General features: G+C 35.0%; 1 long non-coding RNA gene across 2 annotated transcripts; it reads right to left on the reverse strand.

The window, feature by feature from the left end:
• Positions 1-3768: 3768 nt before the first annotated feature.
• LOC126726064 (uncharacterized) lies at positions 3769-5863 on the reverse strand. 2 transcript variants are annotated; one of them, XR_007655676.1, is made up of 3 exons: positions 4818-5863; positions 4256-4371; positions 3769-4141 (listed from the first exon to the last, which is right to left on the reverse strand). It is a non-coding gene; the product is annotated as an uncharacterized LOC126726064 (long non-coding RNA). The 2 variants fall into 2 exon arrangements; XR_007655675.1 differs by lacking the exon at positions 4818-5863 and having other exon boundaries at positions 4256-4811.
• Between the last annotated feature and the right edge of the window lie 244 nt (positions 5864-6107).

A 6107-nucleotide genomic window follows, 5' to 3' on the forward strand; every position in this document is an offset into this window, starting at 1 on the left:
TAAGCAATCCAATGGGTTATCATCTTGGAAATCTGAATAGAATATGCGCTTGCTCTCGATAAGATTATGACATTTCTATATGACCTACGGAAAACATTTTTAATTAGAACTAGGCATTATCAAGCTAAATATTGAGGACCGAAATCAATTAAGAGATGATGTTAAGATAACACTTACAGTATCCTCGGCTCTATAATATCATTGAGTTGTAAAATAAGAACTTCCTTCCACAGCCTCAAACATCTCCACAATCTTGCATATATAACTAGGTTTTCCTTCAGCAACCTAAACACAACAAACAAACAAACAAAAACACAAGATAGACTATCAAAATAAAATATACAATAAGTAGCATAGCACTTCAAATTAAAACTTACCTTAATGTGAGCATCATCATTAAGATTATAAATAATTTAACCATTAGTCTCTGCTTAAGTGTAATGGTGTCAAACTTGAATAATTTGGTTGAATCATCCTTACTTCTTATGAACTATGTTGAAGTCTAAAAAGTCATGAAGTTGCACCAAGGCCTAAAATGGCACAGAGAATTGAACTCCATGAAAAAAAAATACTTGAGCCCACAAAAAAAAAAAAAAGGATGGTAGGCCCAAATCTATTAAGATTTTAAGGAGAAACCCAAACCCATGTATGAGTAAGCTTTAGAACTCATGAAACAAAGGGAAGAAGAAAAGCCCAGCCCGCCAAGGTTAGAAAATCGCTAGGGAGCCCAGTGGTATGACCTGGGTCGGGATACCTAGGGACTACCAGGAGCTTGAGATCCTCGGGACGTGTAGTAAAGCCAGGGTTGGATTAAGATAGTTCAAAGGGGATGCCAAGAAACACAAGGAACGAGAATAGATACGTCCCCATTAGCCACCCAATGATGCAAAAAGGAATCAGAAAGCTTGGGAACCAACAATTCATGAACAAGGGGCTGGTACCTTAGGGAACCCAAAAAGAAGAACCATGAAGGGAAGTGGTTAGGAAACTTTCAACCTGGCAGGAATGAATTAGCTCACTTGGGAAAAATGATAAAGGGAAAGGTAGCCAAAAGTTGAGTCTGAAAAGGTGGGAACTAGAAGCCTTAAAAAGAGAAAAACCTAAGGTCAACTCTTCAAGACATACCAGAATGGAAAGACAGCATGAGACTTTTGGGGAAGAAATACCAAAAGAAGAAAATTATGAAAAATAAGGAAGAGACCAGCCACCAATGTTGCTAGCATAACATTGGTTCTGGTATCCAGGAGAGCAAATGGGGGGAATCAGTGGTACCCCAGAAACTCTAGGATGACACTATAAAAGGGGGAAGCAGCCAACAATGAGGGGCATTCAGTAACAATGAATTAGAGTAAAATCATTGAGAAAACTCTGTTAGAATTCAAAAAAAGTAAGAAAAGAAAAGGAAATACCGCTTGGTATCCTCAAACAGCCACTAGAGAACACACTTGGATTAAAAAAGATTCAAAGGGATTCAAACTTTGCAAGTCATAAAGGCCTGAAGAGCCATCTAAGACTGTGATTTTTTAACTTATTTGGACCTTGTGATATGACCTAGTGAGCATGATGTATTACACAATTGAGAAATTAATGAAATATTTCATAGTATCTTAAGGACCCCTAACGTTTACTTTGTGTCTTTCTCTATTGCATTGCCCCTTTATTGTTTCTTGTTGTTCAATGCATATATTTCTTGTTTGCTAGTATGTATGTGTTGTAGGATCTCTGCTCTGTGCACCATCTGGTTTGTAATCAGTCCATTTAGCTGTGGTGAACCAAGTCCAGTCCCTTAAAACAACAAGTAAGAGGGTCTAGGGTCCTTGTCTTTACTTGGGCCTAGGTGCTATCCAAAAAGGACCCTTACAAACTATCATCATCATATCTCATTACATTATAAGCCTACATCTATAATTTTATTTGGAGAGAGTTTCAACCTATAGCGTTTGCTCTTGATAATTGTTTTTTATCATCAGACCAAGACACCAATTTACTTTTGGTGTAAGCGGAGATTGAACTCCAGATCTCTTATTCAACCATCAGAGACTTTACCAGTTGAGCTAACTAGAATCCACAAGCCTACATCTATAATTAAAATATATTACATTACTCATCAATAAAACAAAAAGGACCAAATTAAAACAACATAATTTTAGTTTAACTCACAACATTACTCTTCATTAATTGTGATTTGAAATAGAGCTTGATGGCCATCTTCCATCTTTGTTCATAAAAAGTCAATATCCATAAGTGCTTTTTTAGTTTTTGGGGGTATTTCAGTCATTTTTTAAGTTTTGAGTCTTTTTGTCATTTTCTTAGGCTTCGAGGGTATTTCGGTCATTTTATAAGTTTAGGGTGTATTTTTATCATCGTATAGGTTTTAGGGGCATTTTCATCATTTTATAGGTTTTAGGGATATTTTCGTCATTTTACAGGTTTTAGGGGTATTTTAGTCATTTTTTTGGTTTAGAAGGTATTTTGGTCATTTTAAGGTTTTGGGGGTATTTTGGTAATTTCAGGTTTTGGGTTATTTTTGTCATTTTTTTAAGGTTTAGGGGTTATTTTGATAATTTTAAGGTTTTGGGGGTATTTTGGTCATGTTTTAAGTTTTGGGGGTATTTTAGTCATTTTTAAGGTTTATGGGGGTATTTTGGTAATTTTTAGGTTTCGAGGGGGTATTTTGGTCATGTTTTAGGTTTCCGGGATATTTTAGTCATTTTAAAGATTTATGGGGTATTTTGGTAATTCTTAGATTTCGTGGGTATGTTTTAGGTATTGGGGGTATTTCGGTAATTTTTAGGTTTCGGTAGTATTTTGACAATTTAAGAGGATTTTAGGAGTACTTTGGTCATTTTGAAGTTTTACGGCTAATTTGGTAATTTTGATTATTGGGTAATTGGGTGGGTTAGGGTTTACCTATAATAATTTGGTTGAATTGGGTTTGGGTTAGAATTAATTAGTTAAATGGGTAATATCCAAACCCTACTTGAAAAATTTGGGTAATATCCAAATCCTATCCGATTACTTTTTACCTATTAAGAACCGGGTATTACTCGAAATATTTGGAGTAGGTAGGGTTGTATATCTATTACCCAATGAATATGACCATCACTATTTACACCAAATTCTTATAGAATTTAATCTCGATTCCAAATATTTGACAATGAAAATCCATCCAAATGTTTAAAGGTTCTCATTTCTTATTTAAACTAGTGTGTCTTAGCATGATGATAAAAAACAATCATCATAGAGTGGATGTTATAGGTTGGAATTCTATCATATCTATACATAAATGAAAAAAAAAAAAAAAAAAAAAAAAAAAAAAAAAAAAAACCGAAGGGCTAAATAAACTGAAAACTAATTGGCAATAATCATCAAATTACTTGGTTCCGTAGCAATACATCAATTTCATAAAAATTATATAGACTCATTTGTTACCATAAATTTCTATTTTTTTAAAGAAACAATTTGATATCATGGCAAATGGGGGCATCCCTTTCACCACAATTTATAAAAGTAACCATAACATGCCTCCACAATTGAAGTGCAGGATCCTAAAGTCCCTTATTTTATAGTAATCAAACAAAGGCAAACTTCAGTTAGTCACAAAAGTCTCTTATTTAATAGCTTTAATTTTAACTCACACCAGCTAGCTGACTAGAAAGAAAAAGGCGCTTGCTGAAAAAATATATCACCAGTCAGCTGACTGGTAATAGAACAGTTGTTGCTTGCTAGTAGCCAGAAATATCAATGATTATAAGATGTACAATGGAATTACTCAACAATGTATTTTTTCATTAGAAGATTTTTCTCAGTCCTTACAACAGATATTGCGCTCATAATTTTAAAATTAACACCCTCGTCTCCTTTTACTTATGGAGGATTACATAAGTCCTAGACACCCACACTAACTTATAACCATCCAATAAAAAACGCTCATTGAGAAACAGGAGAAAGAGGGAACTAGAAAGGGGGGATGATACAAAAACATTCTTTTTCTAATAATTTTAGATCCATTCTTTTGGATTGAAATTAACATAACGCCCTCTTTGCAATTCCTGCCATGCCTCATGCTGGTCTGTGAATGGCATATCCTTCCTTATTTCTATGATTGGAATGCAAGCAGGAACCACAGAATTGGCACATTCTACAAGTTGAAAATAGATGTGAGCATGAAGAGAATTGAAGTGCAACGAAACAAAGGATTCTTATTTAAAAAAACACATGATGAGACATCAATTCAACATTCTCAAGCAATTACCAGTGGTTTAGATCATCTTCATCATAGTGGTTTGGATCATCAAAAAATATTCCCCCAACCCCCTGCCTCTCACCTCAGTGATGCACATACCATTAGGTAGTCAATACAGAGCATAACTGTCAAACATTCAATATGTTTCACATGTAAGATAAATGGAGCCAAATTAATTACAGAAGATCACTAGTATCCTATTCAACCAATGAAAACATACAACAACCAAAGAAAACTGGACTAAACAAGCCTGCTAACTGATTTGCATCAGCAAGGAGATAAAACCAATAAGCATTATTTTGTTGATTAGGAGAGTGATATAAAGATAACGTAAGCACTGAAGATGAGACTTTTGATGATCATTTTGAGCCTGAAATTTTAAAGGGCAGACCAAGCTAGACTTATCAATGTCCAAAGTTTGGGTCACTTTGAATTGGGTATGTCCAAAATTGGCCAGTGTAACCTGCCCCATAAAGGGTTAGGAAACCAGATCCAGAGCCAGCAATAACAAGATATAAAACTCACTTTAGATTCCTAAATAACTTGAGATGAATGTAAAGTCACAACTCACAAATGAGTTGAATTCATGGCAGATTGGGGAGACAAACTTTGATGCATTCCCTTCACTTTGGGCCCCACAATTCATCCTAATACACAAACACCCAAACAACACAAGTTCATAACTTTTAAATCCCATACTTGATATAAATGTTGAAATATCAACGCAACTTGTACATGTGAGTGCATCAAGGTAACATACAAAAACACATGTTGCTAAAAATAAGAAGTTATTAAGATTCGTAGGTCACAAGCACTTTTTCTGAACCTACAAAATAATGTCAAAATATCAGCATGCCTAAACACACAAAATTAATTTCTAAAATATAATAACTTTTTGAAAATAAAAAACCAAACCAAGTATTGCACAATTGAATGTAATGTCAAACTACCATTCTTAATCTAGACTATGTAGTGCGTGTGGGTGTGTGGGTAATAAGAATAAGAAATCTATCAGCGCATAGACATCAAAGTTCGAATTTTCTCATCTCTAACCCCCATCTGAAAAGTGGGGGTTTCCTTAATTCTCTCCAATTGCTGCGTGACCTTTTTCTGAACAAGATCGAGCGAGTTGAAGAGTTTCTGAGCAGGTGTGAGGGATGATGATGATGATGATGATTTCCTCTTATTGATAATGTAGTGAATGATATGGAGAAGATTCTGAAGCACTACATCATCATCAGTTGTCGAAGGCACCCGAAACTGGAACCGATCAGCAGAGATCGACAAATGAGGATTCATGATTTTAGGGGCATTGACAGGAGTAAATGGACTCCCAATTTGTTGTTGCTGTTCTCGAGATGAGAAAAACAAATCGGGAATAACACTCTTCGGACTCTCAATTTCAATTTGTTCTTGTTCTTCTTCCTCTCGAGGTTGAGGAGAAGGAGAAGAGTAAATGAAAAACGAAACAGGAGTCCCATTCCATCTAGAAGCCATGGATTGGATGAATATTAGGGTTTCAGAGAGATTGTAAGTCTGTAAAAAAAAGAGTCCGTTGCAGAAACGGAATGAGTGCAGAAAGTGGAAGTGTTGTTACGGTGGAGAGTGGAGACAGAGGGAGTTATATGTACTATAGGGGCTGATGCCGGTTTGCCACCTGCGTTTGCGTTAAGCTGACGCATTCGCGTTTTGCTTAAACGCTGTCGTTTTTTCTTTTTTTGAAATTTAAAAACCCGAGTTTCGCTCCTTTCGTTTTTTTCCCCCCAAAAAATTATATATATATATATATATATATATTAACTAATATTTTTTCTAGATTCTAAAATAAATAAATTCTACGCAACTTTTCAATTAATTAAAA

The sequence above is a fragment of the Quercus robur genome, chromosome 5, assembly GCF_932294415.1.
Source record: "Quercus robur chromosome 5, dhQueRobu3.1, whole genome shotgun sequence".
NCBI classification, from domain to species: domain Eukaryota; kingdom Viridiplantae; phylum Streptophyta; class Magnoliopsida; order Fagales; family Fagaceae; genus Quercus; species Quercus robur.